General features: G+C 40.5%; 1 long non-coding RNA gene across 1 annotated transcript in view; it reads right to left on the bottom strand.

Annotated features, from left to right (window-relative positions):
- Positions 1-12,905, bottom strand: part of LOC311595241 — a 96,672-nt gene extending 83,767 nt beyond the window's left edge. The window contains exons 1-3 of the long non-coding RNA XR_014778372.1: positions 12,806-12,905; positions 10,045-10,344; positions 1,892-2,053 (exon numbers count right to left, since the gene is read on the bottom strand). This is a non-coding gene — a long non-coding RNA (uncharacterized lncRNA). The remainder of the gene's footprint in view (positions 1-1,891; positions 2,054-10,044; positions 10,345-12,805) is intronic.
- Positions 12,906-13,440: the final 535 nt, after the last annotated feature.

The raw sequence follows: 13,440 nt of genomic DNA, 5'->3' as shown, positions 1-13,440 counted from the left end.
GCTCTCAAACTTCGATGATTGCTTGCGTCCACCATTCTCAGCTTAATTGTAAAATCAGAATGATAATGATGACATTGACCCACAGAAATAATCAGACTTTGAATGAAATAAAAATGTGGCTATTCCATATACACTATAAAGTACCTCACGGCAGTGAATTATCTACCCCTAACACAGAGAGCAACATCTGTTCTTGACCTTATCTTTTGCTGTTCCGTTGGGAACTGGGTGACACTATATAGACAACAGACTCTTCTATCTCAGGTCCAGTAAAGAAGATGTTTTAAATCCTTTCTCTGCATCTGCTTCACATTTTTTGTAAGTTTTCATCTCCTATTTTTTTAAAAAAAAAAATTGATACAGCTAGTGCATGAATTTTCATAAGTGAAATAATGCACTTGAAATATAGTGGTTAATACAAAATAATGGCCGTCAGATACTTTTTGTTGTCTTGATTCCAAGTACACTACTTAAAATACCACCCATTCTTTCTTATTTATAAACATGAGAATAGAGTTCTGGGGAGATGGCTCAGCGCACATCTGTGCGTGCTCAGTGCACAACAGAAGTACATTGCACAGATTACAACTGCCTGAAACTCTAGTTCCCAGATCTAATGCCACAGATCTCTGTGAGCTCTGCATCCACATGCACATATGCACACAGAGACACATACACATAATTTAGGGAGTAAATTTAAAAGAAAAACACCAAAAATAAAAAATAATATTTTATATGCCTTCGACTTCAACTTCACTTGTTTTTTTTTTTTTTAAATAGAATCAGTAACCATTTGGGCACTTCATTCTTCAAAAATTTGTACTTCCAATACATCTTCAAATTAAAATTTGCACATTATACCACATGTCTGTGAGGAGCATTCTGTGGTCACGTTTTATGTCACTGACTAATCACGGGGTTGTAGAATCATCAAACTATCCCCCATGTTTTATCTGTAAATGAACTAAATAAAATGTTTACAATTAAATAGGATTTCACCGCACGCTTTAACATTTAACATGGCTTAACATTAAAATAGAAAAAGGCTCAGACATAATATCTCTCAGAAATTTTTCAAATGACTGGAACCATAACCAATTAATTTATGTCATCAAATCCTAACACAGCTGTAGGCAGGGAGAATACTTAATCAGCACTGCTTGGTGATGGCTTGATGGAACAAGGCAAGGTGAGAACAAAAATAGGAACATGAAAATTAGAGGTGATGAAATCTGACCTAGATGTCTTTTCCGGTAAGTATTAAGCTTCTCTAAATTTTTTGAATTTTTGATTGAAACAGCCTCTACCTAAACTTCTACTTAGAATTATGATTATGTGGCCAAGGTGCTGCTAATGGATCAGTGGGTGCAGACTTAACTGAATACTAATTTCTACCATAGGTGTGGATGAGGTGTGTGAGACAAAGCCAGTGTGAAATGCCACAGCCACTGCAAGTATACAATAGCCATGGCCACATAAACAAGTTTGTCTGGATGCAATGAAAAACAAATGGAGGAAAATTAAGCCAAGCCTTACACATCAGCTGTGTGAATAGATTGACTTTTTCTTTTTGTCTTTTAAAGAAATAAGTTGTGTATATTATTTAATACAATACCAATTCCTTCTGTTCTCTCTTGGTTTCTCTCTATATCCCTCTGTCTGTCTGCCTGCATGCACACACATGTATGTGAGAATCAGATTTGGTGTGTGAAATATGCCAGAGCCTGTGCGATTGGCCAAGTCATAAGATCAACTTAATAGAAACCAAGGGGGGAGGGAGGAGGGGGGAGGGGAGGCAGAGGGGAGTGTAGGAAATGAGAAACACAGGAACAAAGCGATTCAAAACTAAGTTATGTGAACTAATTCTTAGATTGGATTCTTGGCAACTTACCCAGTTGGGGTTTCCAAGGGTCAAAACTTTTCTAGAGTTGCTTGCTTTTGTTTCTTTCTTGCTTTTTGCTTTTTGATATGGGGTAATGTCTTGAGGCCCAGGCTGAAGAAGAACTTATTATGGAACTCAGGTTGGCCTTGACTTCTCGGTGATTGTCTTGACCTAAGCACACAAGGACCAAAATAATAGGTCTGTACCACCATACCCAGCTAGGTGACACTTACTCAAATGGCGGCCTGAGTTGAATGATAATCTTAATCAATAGCACAAGATTTCTGTCTCATTCATTTTTTCCCCTTTTGCCAAATAAGAGCAGGTTGTAAGTATCATCAAGACATAATATTTTTCTTCTGTCAGCCCACTTGACATCAGGATTATCTCATTTAAAGCATGCAGCATCCTTGATAAGTGGGGATTAATGTTATCCCCATACGATACTTAAAGAAGCCAATGAACAAAGTGCCTAAATCACACATCTTGCAAGCTCAGAGCCAAGAGTTGAACACAAACAAGACCATGAGCACATTTTGATTTCAGTCAGTATATTTATAACTCTTACAACAAAAGTAGTATCAGCAGACTCCTTGGCAGTATATGTTTCTAGCCAAAACTAAAAAGTTACATACATTTTAATACCATTATTTTTTTTTATTACAAGGTATTGAGCATTCATTCCTCCTTTCTCCTTTCTGCCCTCTCATTCTCAGTCTGATATATCTGCAGCCATAAATGAAGGAACTAATGTAAAGGATAAGAATGAAAAAGCCATCAGATGGGGTAGGGAGAGAGAAGAGAGAGAGAGAGAGAGAGAGAGAGAGAGAGAGAGAGAGAGAGAGAGAGAGAGAGAGATTAACTCATGGTCTCATGGTTGGATGCTGAAAGTTAGAGCTTGGCTTCCTGCCTGCTCTGCATGTTGTATTTGGATATGATTGCTTCGGTAAAATGAGTCACAACAGCTGAAAGACCAGCTGAAATCAAAGGCTCACAACTGAAGACATTGTCTGATTAAATGCTGATTTTAGACGTTAATAATCAGTCCCAGTTTTCCAGAAAGGTTAATGTTAGCATCTTTCTATTACTAAATGGGAAGGAGGCCAGAATGTACAGTAATAGGAAGTAAGTACTAAGAAAGACTGGTGAATGTGAGGATAAAAGTCAAAACAGAAAGATACTGTGAAGAAAATCTTAGAAAACAGGCTATGAAAAGTTGGCTAAAGTTTGACTATGTCACACCATCCAACCTAAATACTTTGCTCTTTCTTTTGTCAACTTATGCAGGCAGTAAATGACATTTGATGCAAGATGAGTTGGATGGGGTCAAGGGCAAACTAGAGTGGAGGCTCACAATAGGAACACTTGTGTAACAAACATATGAGAGAAGAACAATTGTGAGCACACTGGTTACAAGGGAAAGCAAGACAAGAGTAATTTTTTTTAACACAGGACTTAAGGGAGCAGGCATGAAGAGTGAAAAAACAAAAAAGTTCAGGAGTAACTTCAAATTTAAGGAGCTGGTAAAATGTTGTGATGCTTTTGGTTGACCACAAGAGGAGGGAAAGAGGGTAATATTGGAAATAAGAACAAGTATTGAAAATGACAACTTTGACAGGAAAAGAATAAATTAATGGGAGATTGAACAATGCAACATGTTTTAGGGCCATTTTTGGAAGGTGACTTCATAAATGACAGCTGAGAATTCTGTTTCTGACCAGGATGCTTTAACAGAGTCCAGATTTGTCCTAACTTAAAACAAAGACAACAGCATGTATTTAAAGACTATAACCCCTGAAAGAAAGGAAAAACATGAAGCACTCCCTACAATTGCTTCCTCACTGCAATCTGCAGTTCAAGTAGGTCTAATAGGCTAAGCAAGCCTGGCATTTGCTGCTCAGAAATATCAGCAAGGAGGAATGCAGAATGTGCTCCAGAAGATTCCAGAAGGGCCTACAACATGCAACATTCCAACTGTGTCAATATAAACTTAGAAAAAATACATGTAAAACCTCTATACTGGGCCTTATAAATTGTTGAGAGAAAAACTTTACAAAAATCATGCAGAGCCCAAGATTAAGATGTCAGGGTTTCCAAATTAACTTTATAGAATCGATGTAATCTATTTTTTTTTTACAGATTGGTGAGTCAAATCTAATACTAAGTAGAAAGAAAAATTTGAAAAGCTCATACCTACTGATTTCAAATTTTATTATAAAGCTGCAAGAGCCAAGAGAGAACACTGTGGTATTAGACACATGAGTTAGAGAGGCTGGATAGTCTAGAAATAGGCCCATATTTATATGGTCAAATGGCTTTTCCCAAAAGTGCTAAGGTAAATCAGTATAGGGAAAAAAGAGACTGTCAGTAACAGATGGCATTATAACAGTTAGATATACCTCACAGACACATGGACACACACTCAGTTATCGACCCATGCAGCTGGCATTACTTCCACCAACTGAGTAAGTGGAAGGAAATTTCCCGTGTTCACGCATTTCTCTTCTTTGCTCCAAAACTTCCAACTCTGCTCACTCTCCCAAAGGTTTCAAATGTACACCAAAAGGGAATGCTCTCGCTAGCCTACTATCTTTGTCTTCTGCTCATATATATGTTCTAGCGTCCTGCCAGATTTCTTGCATTCAAGACAGCATCAAAGTATCTACCTACAGGTGCTCCAGTCCAACCTTAAAGATCATGCCAGCTGTACCTACAATGCCCCTCCTAGACAGTAAATATAAAAGCCTGGACAGCAAATACAACAACCTGCTCTTCCTGGACGTAGCCAACATTTCAGCCTTTTGACCCCCCAGTCACCGCCCCAGTGTCAGCAGGAAGCAGCTAAAGATGATTGATTTCTTCAACCCTTATCCATTTATTATCAACAAAAGGCTGGGATGGTGTGTTTCTGACCCAGGACAAACACTTCCAGGTTCTCCCAGCACTCCTCAGTCCCTAACTGCTGCAGGACATGGTTGGCATACCCTGTCCTCTACCCTGAACTTTCCAGGGCAGGGACTTTTCCTTCTCCTTTACCATAGAATACAGGTATTCTCTCTCTCTCTCTCTCTCTCTCTCTCTCTCTCTCTCTCTCTCTCTCTCTCTCTCTCTCTCTTTCTCCCTCTCTCTCTCTCTCCCCTCCCCTCCCCACCCCCATCTATGTTTGTTCCCTTGGAGTGTCCCTCCCTCCCCTACTTTTTTCTCTCCCCATGCTTCTACAATAAACCCTATACCATATGTGTTATGTGGCACATATTTCATATTTAACACCTTGCATGAAAAGCAGTCCAACGTCCTCATTTTTTTTTTTATTATAGGAAAAGGAAGGAATGTTGGCATATAAGCGGCCTGCCTCTAGGTTTCTTAGCAACCTCTGACACAATCACCTGCCCACCACTAAGTCTTTCTTATTCTTGTACGTTCTCTAAGGGCAGCCCCCTTTTCTGTTGCTCTCTGACCCTCTGTCTCTGTTTCTCCCTATCCTCATGGCCCACTCAGGTCCCAATGCCTCTTCATTTCCCTTCTCCCCAAATAAATCTCTCCATATTCATATCTGTTGGGTGCCATCTTATTTTTTAATCCTAACATATGTCATACACAAAAGTCTATGCACAAAGATAATAAGCCCAAATTTAAGAGCTTAAATTACATTATATCTGGGAAGGATTTTTACTATCTTGCAATAGGAATAATTTTAATATTAAAAACATAGATTTCTTCAAGTATACTACCAAAAAATTGTTATAGATTGGGTGAAAATATTTTCAAAACCTGTACACATATACCTTATACATGACTTACATCAAGTACATACAAACAATTCAGATAATTCAATATTGAGACAACACAATTAGGAAGTAGATAAAAACTTGAAATAACAGTTCTCAAAAAATTATCCAAGTTGAGAGTTGGGTGTAATGGTACACATCTGAAATCCATGAAATATGCTGAAAAGGCAGATGAGGGAAGATGACAAAACAAAGACCATCATGGACTGTAAATGAAACCGTGTCTCAAAAATATCTCTCTCCCAGCTGGACGTGGTGGTGCATGCCTTTAATCCCAGCAGAGGCAGGAGGATCACTGTGAGTTCGAGGCCAGCCTGGTCTACAAAGTGAGTCCAGAACAGCCAAGAGCCAAGGCTAACACAGAGAACCCTGTCTCAAAAGACCAAAAACAACAATCTCTCTCTCTCTCTCTCTCTCTCTCTCTCTCTCTCTCTCTCTCTCTCTGTGTGTGTGTGTGTGTGTGTGTGTGTGTGTGTGTGTGTGTGTGTGTATCTATGTGCCTGTAGGACTGTGTGTATACACAAGTCATTTAAATAGCATCGGTTTTATTTCAGTTTTATCTACTCAAAATCAGTTCATCAAGTCTCTTCTTGGTAGCCTGCTATCCTTCCTCTGAGTGCCACCAGGTCTCCCCCTCCAGGGGACATGGTCAAAGGTGAGGCACCAGAGTACGTGTGAAAGTCATACCCCACTGATACCCTATGAGCATATAAAGGGGGAGGAAGTCCCCCTCAGGCACAGTCATAGGGGAGGGGAGTAAGGGGAAAATGGGAGGGAGGGAAGAATGGGAGGATACAAAGGATGGGATAACCATTGAGATGTAACAAGAATAAATTAATTTTAAAAAACTATTTTGAAAAAAAATCCAAAAATAAAAAAGTGTCTATCAAAAAAAAAAAGAAAGAAAAGAAAAGAAAGGAGTTCATCTTCTAAAGAATAATCTACCATTGAAATCTGACATTGAGAACTGTAGGCAGAAGGTTGCCAAGTGTGCCCTTGAAAAAGGGTGTAGCAGACACAGGGGTCTAGTAGAAGGAGAGAAGTCTGCACCAGAGTCCAGTGAGGATTGTCCAGCTGCGGAACTCGTGCATCCTTGAGGTGATGGCAAAAGAAAAATGATTGATGGTTGGAGGTCAGAGTACTAGCAAGAAAGACACTGGGAGGTAGACTGGGCCTCAAACAACAGAGAATTACTCATGTCCGTAGCTTATGACTTATTCAGCCTTATACAAGCTGCCAAGAGAAGTCTTCTAGAAATAGTGATATTTCTGATTTGAACATAAAGTGTGTTTGAGGGAAAGAATCAGAAGAAAAAGAGGTCTATTCATCCTGTGGGATTAGAAACAGATGAGGGCCAGGAAGCTTCTTTGGGGACAGAAATATTCATGGAGCAAGAAGGGATAAGAGAGGTCCAGGCTGCTGGCTCCGTCGATCTCTTTGCCGGCTTAATTACAGATGTAGCTACAAGTTTAACTTCCTGCTTTGCCTCATTAGCTGTGTGACTGTGGGAAAGTTACATCTATCTCTGGGTTTTGAGCTCTTTAACTATAGCATAGGGATGACACTAAAGTTGTGCATGTGCCCTGTAGTGTAGTACACAATGTGCATCACGCCTAAAAGCACTTACAAGTGAGCACTCCCTGTTTATCTTGAAATAAAGAACATATCTGGGTTGGTTTTTCCCTGACTCTCTGAGCACTTTTTTGGCTTCACGTTTTGTTGTCTTACAAATTGCACCACTGCTTTCACTGCTTTGGCTCCCAACAGTATGTATGTAGGGGTGTGTCTATCTGTCTTCACCTCCTTAATAAAATTCTAGCTTGAAGAGAGGAGTTGGGCCCCTTGCATGTCCCGTTAGCTGCATAAGTCCCCTAAGTCCTATAGCACTCAGCAAATACTTGTTAAACAAACGAGGTTGTTAAGACTCAACCACAAAACTCCCCTCTGCTGTGGATCAATTACACAGAGGAGGAAGAGGCAGGTGTAGAATAATTTAGCCAGGGTCTGGGTGTTTGTTTCCAGTTGGTCGGTGATACATGGGCTCCGTCACAATGAGGCTGAGAAAGGAGAGATGACATTTTGGAAAAAGAAAAGAAAATTTGGGTATTACATCCCAACATTTGTCACGTCCCCAGCTGATAGCAACACACATTTCCTTCCCTTTGGCTAAATTTGGATCAAATGCTGGCTGAGTGCACTGAGCAAGCCAGAACTGCATTGTGCCTCTATTTTGTGACATATGAGCTCCCGGCTTTAATCTCCCCTCATACTGTATAAAAGAAGATCTGAGGCTGTTAGCCTTCAATCCGGTGATTCATGCAGCTGGCACACAATAGATCCCACCTCTCCGCACTGCCACACAGTACCAAGCTAAACAAAATGTCTTAAAAGCTCCAGCACATGTAGTTAGCCTGTCACAAACCCCTCCCCCACCCCAGTGCTCCCGGCTCCCACTTCTTTTTATTTTTTTCTCTCTCTCTCTTTCTTTTTCTTCTTCTACAGAGCAAGAGTCCAAATGCCTAGCACCTGCCTTTTTTTTACTGACATTTCCACAAAGGTAAGGAATGAGCCCTTTGTCAGTTCCATCCAAATGATCTGTTCTGAAACAATGAGATTAAAAAACAGCCTGGGCCCCTCTCCTCGATACTGGATTATAGCGCAGAAGATTAAAATAAAGGACACTTGGTTTTATTGATTTAATGAGGGATAGAGGCTTTTGTCCAGCACCCCTTGTGGCAAAGAAACAAGTCTTGCTGGCAGGTATCTCTGCAGAAATGCTTTTTTCCCCCCACATTCGTTGGGTTCTATTTCAGATGTGTTTATTTGAGTTTGGGCTCTGAGATGACCCACAGTAAAACTTCCGGGGCTACATGAAACAGTCAAATGCCTGCAGTGATTTCAGTATGTATCTCCAGGCAGGGAGAGGCGCAGAAGGGACGCTGCTCAGCGCGGCAGGGGGAGGTGACAGGAGAAAGCACAGTTTGAATAAAGAAGGAGAGTCAGAGAGGGGAGACAGAAAAAGAAATAGCGCTTCTCCCTGCAAGAGACTGTCTGCACACCTATTACTTCTCAGCGGCATCGATGTCTATTTCGGCTCAGTTTCTACCCCGCTCCCCTGCTCCCCACCCTTCACCAGCCCTTCCCCCTCCCCCCCAGTCCATTACCCAAGTTTGAACAGTAAAATCAAAAAAAAAAAAAAAAAAGTAGGGAAGGGGCTTCAGGCACCATGTTCCCTGCAGTCCCTTCTCTGCACAGCTCGATAATCTTTTTGGCTTTTGTTCTCTTCCTCTTTGGGGGGTCTCATGATATTATTATTGACATTTTCATATGGTAATCATTTGAATTCTCTGTGTCTTCTTTTATAGCTGCCCTATTTTTTTTTTCATAGCATCTGACTTCATTGTCCACTGAGCCGTGTGAAAGGGACACTGCCAGTCACCTGCTGACCAAATTTAAGCAGCAATCTACTGTTCAGACCAAAATGGGCTGTGTTTGTTCTTAGACTGGATAGCCAGGATTCCTTTTAATACAAGTATATATCTCTATACAGCGTGTACATTTATTTAAATAGATTTATGCAATCCACCCCATAGATTAAACAATCTCTCCCCTCCCAACACACACACAAATTCCCTCTGGTGTTACTGTCTCTCTGATGGCCAGCTTAAAAAGAAACAGTTCCTGAGAGCTTTGGTTTCCAAAACACAGCGCACCCCCCCCACCTTTGAGTTTACACAAAATGAGGGGTGGCCCCTCCCCCACAGCCTCTCTGCTCTTTGCCGCAAGCCAGTCTGAAAGCAGGGGGCAAAATCATTACTTCCCAATTACCTTAAGCCATGCAAGATAACCTCTCTCAAGGGCTGCTAGTAAAATATGCGCATGGTTCCAGTGTCTAGACAGTTATGAAATATAGGTGAAGGGTTTGGCCGCTGCCGAACCCTGATGCATCCCAAATGAAGTGCTTTTATTAAAGAAGTATAATCACCATGATAACTAATTACGTCAATACCACATAGTTAATTAAACCCATTATAGTTACTACTCCCATGGGGAAGAGGTCAAATAAAGCCACAGTCTTCTGGATACCACTGTGATAACAAAAGAAGGAAAAATTAAGGGAAACAATGCAGATCTCTGGTCTTCTGTCTCCCACCACCAGCACTTTAATATTCAGGAACTGTCTATTAAGTCACACAAAAAGGTTCTTAAGTGTAACATATCCAAAGACTGCTTAGGTTTTCAAAAGACCACTTCTGAATGCACATCTCCCTTGAGTGTGAGCCTACCAACTGTTTGCTTGATTGGTGCAAGAGGCTACAACGAGGGAACTTAGGAGAGTAAATGAATGCCACTGAGGCGTTATTAATATCTTACCGAGAAACATGACGGAGGGGAGGGCTCGTAGTTCCCTCCAGCTTCACTGGGAGCACCAGGAATGTTCCGAACACCAGGAATGTTCCGAGCCAGGGCCTTGCAGAGACTGTGGCAGTAACCTTGAAGGTTAGATGTTAAAGCTCCTTTTCCAGGCAAAAGCTCACAGATTATATGCCCTGCTCTTTTGACACCAACCAAACCTTGTGTGTCAATGCCAAAACATAGGGAATCATTCAGATCTGAATGTGGAAACGGCTCTGCAGAACTCCATTGCATGGTGACATTGGCTTCCAGGAGAATCTGAACACACAGCAAGAGGAAGTGAGGGAAAGAAGAAAAGAGAAAAGAGGGAGGGACAGAGGAAGGGAAGAAAAGAAGAAATGAAGGGGGAGGGAGAGAAAGGAGAGAGGGAGAGAGACATAAAGAGGGACAGAGACAGAGAGACAGAGATGGGGGAGGGAGGGGGAGAGAGAGAGAGAGAGAGTCTTAAATGCTAATCTCTAGACAACAAAAACAAGCTATTTTGATCCTCCTCATCTGGAAATTCAGAGTCATTGTATCAGTCTCCCACCGCAGGTTCTTCTCAAAGAAGCTCATTGTCCATCTTGCAGATTTGCATTTACTTCTGCTAATTAACAAAGAAAACTTTGTATAGAAGGGCTGGGCACTGAGAGTACAACTGTGGCCCATCTGACCCCCTGCAGGAGAAAGCAGCCAAGCAGTAGGGCTAAGAGGTAAAGGAGGATGGAGAAGGAATGCTTTGATCCTAGGGCAGTGCAGAGCAAGCACACAGCGTTGTAGGCAGGCAGGCGGCACACTCCCAGCCACCCAGCGCTGACCCTCCCCAGGCTCAAGTCTGGAATGGAATCAGAGTGGGAAAAGTGGAATTCCAGGCACGGGTGGGCCACAGAAAGGTCCAGCTGCGGGTGGTTAGTAGGATTGTGGCTGCTGCTAATGTTACCGTCACTGTTACTTTCAAACTCCAAAATTTATAACATTGTTTCTGCGGCAAGATGGGCCGCATTATTTTGATGCACACGGTACGCTATAGCTGCATGAAAAATACACATAGGTCTCAGGATAAACAAAAGTCAAATGTTAAGTCTTTTATTTACCCAGTGGTTGATGCTGATACATGTACAGGAAAAAAAAAAGAGAGTTCTCTACTTGACTCCCAAAATCTCCTTCTCAGGCATCTCATCTTAGCTCTCCTCATGGGTCTACCATGAAGTTGGTAAGATTTACAGAAAAGCCAAGGGGAAGGAATTTTCATAAGATCAATTGTCACACCCAGGGGACCTCTTGCCATCAATCACACTCCAGAAGCCCTTCCATCTTGCCTTTATGACACCTCCTTTCTCTGTTCTATAGCTTTGTCCCCTGCCATGCAATCCTTGTTACACAACCCACTTTCAGACTAATCCTCCTAAATATTGTTCCCATCTGGTGACTCTTTGCCTCAAAATGCACATTGATCTGCACATTTACCCATGGAATGGCACTTCGAAATCCTTCCCTTCACTCTGAAGATGTTCTCCGTTCTGTCTCAGCTTGACAAGCTGAGTCAGGGCCCGTGGCTGCCCCTCCCTGACTGTTTACCCTCTCCGAATGGGTCTCAGGCTCCAAAAGATGCCACACTTTTGCTTCCTGAATGCCTTTCTGATCCTTAGTATTCTTTTTTTTTTTCATAACTCGAACTCTATCTGAGAATCAAATGGAGTTTTACTATGTCACATGAGAAGGGCCATGAAATGATACATGGACTTTCAATATAAAGGTCCATAAAAATTTCTTGATGCCAGACTTTTATTGGACATACAATAATAGCATGGTCTTCCATTCTAGAAAGATCCTTACAGAAAAAGCATGACTGCAATAGTCTAAGAATATTTACTGAAGTCAATCCCTCTCAACTCATGTTTTATCACTCACTTAAAGGGACTTTCAACAAGTGATTTATCATGTGGAGGACTCAATTTTGTCACCTGCAAAATGAATCCTTCTTGGCATGTCTAAGTTACATGTTGTTTTCCCTTTGTGCTTTATGACCTGACTGTAATGATCATACACGCTGACCGTGTTATTCATCAGAATACGCTCTGTAAAATGCAGAGATGACTGAATCAAAATATTCTACTAATGATCTCTGCAAGGACTTGATTAAATATCTGAAATGGAACTCAGGGGATGGTTGAGAGTATTTCGTTTTCTCAAGCACAAAGCATGCATCTACTTACTGGAAAGTCATGCTCCACCATATTTAAAGACAAGGAAAGGCAGTAAGTGCATTGTCACTTTCCATCTCACCTCTTTCTGATCTAAATAAAACTCATCTTATTGTCACTGTGTCTGACGATGGAAGATCTGGTCCCCAGGGTGGTGTTGCTGAAAATTAGTGGTGCCTTTGAGATATAAGAGCTAGAAGAGCATTTTAAGTAATTGAGAGGATTACTTCAAGGGCAATATTAGGAAAACTATTTTGTAGTCTCATTATGCTTCCTGAGTTACCCCATCACAAGCCATATCCTGCTTTCCTCTGGGGCCTGGACTAAGACATTTATTATTTATTCAGAAGAAAAATGGGCTTGAGAAAATCAGCACCTTTATTATTAACCAAAAAGTACTTAACCAAGTACAACATATTTTTTTTGCATTTTAGGTTGAAATTCATGTTATTTTTAATTCCATGGTTTATATTTTGATGCCCAAGCAACCAGAAATATTCAGCTTATAATTACCAAAAAAATTTAATGCTACCAACCTGCTCTGATGCATGCCTTTGCAATTCTCTTAGCAGACTAACTTCACAGTCTGAAATTATCTTACTGATCCTTCAGAATGTAAGGCAACTGATTTAGCACTTTACTTTCACGAAAGAGTAATCATTGGTGTTCCAGTTCTACCATTCAAATCTGGGTGAACAAATATCTAATACAGGAAGAAGGAGAAAGAGATGGAATTTCTGAAATTAAAAATAAAAGAGAGTAATAGCTTTTAAATTATTAAAGTAAACAAATTAAAACTAATCAAATACATTTATTCACTATTTTTAATTGTAGCATATTATATTTTCACATTTTGCTGAAGGATAAAATTTTCTACTCTTTTGATGTAATAATGCAATATGATTAAATCAAGAAAAAGAGACTGGATAAAATTAAAAATAAATAACTGCAATACAAACTTGGAACAATACAAAACAAAGCAAAAATACAATACTAAATGCCATATAAACTTAGAACAATAACCAAGTCACCACTACCATTGTATATAGCCATAGAAACACATGGAAAAATAAAATAAAATCAGATCTATCCTTAGTTCATGTAATGACAATACAACAAACACAATTAGGAAGCACTGTGAAAAGTCTTTGGCTTTTCAAGAATGTAGTGC

Source organism: Acomys minous (genome assembly GCF_964271855.1).
Source record: "Acomys minous genome assembly, chromosome: 3".
Classification (NCBI taxonomy): Eukaryota; Metazoa; Chordata; class Mammalia; order Rodentia; family Muridae; genus Acomys; species Acomys minous.
Note: the sequence above shows the minus strand (reverse complement) of the source record. Positions and strands in the feature narration are given on the sequence as shown.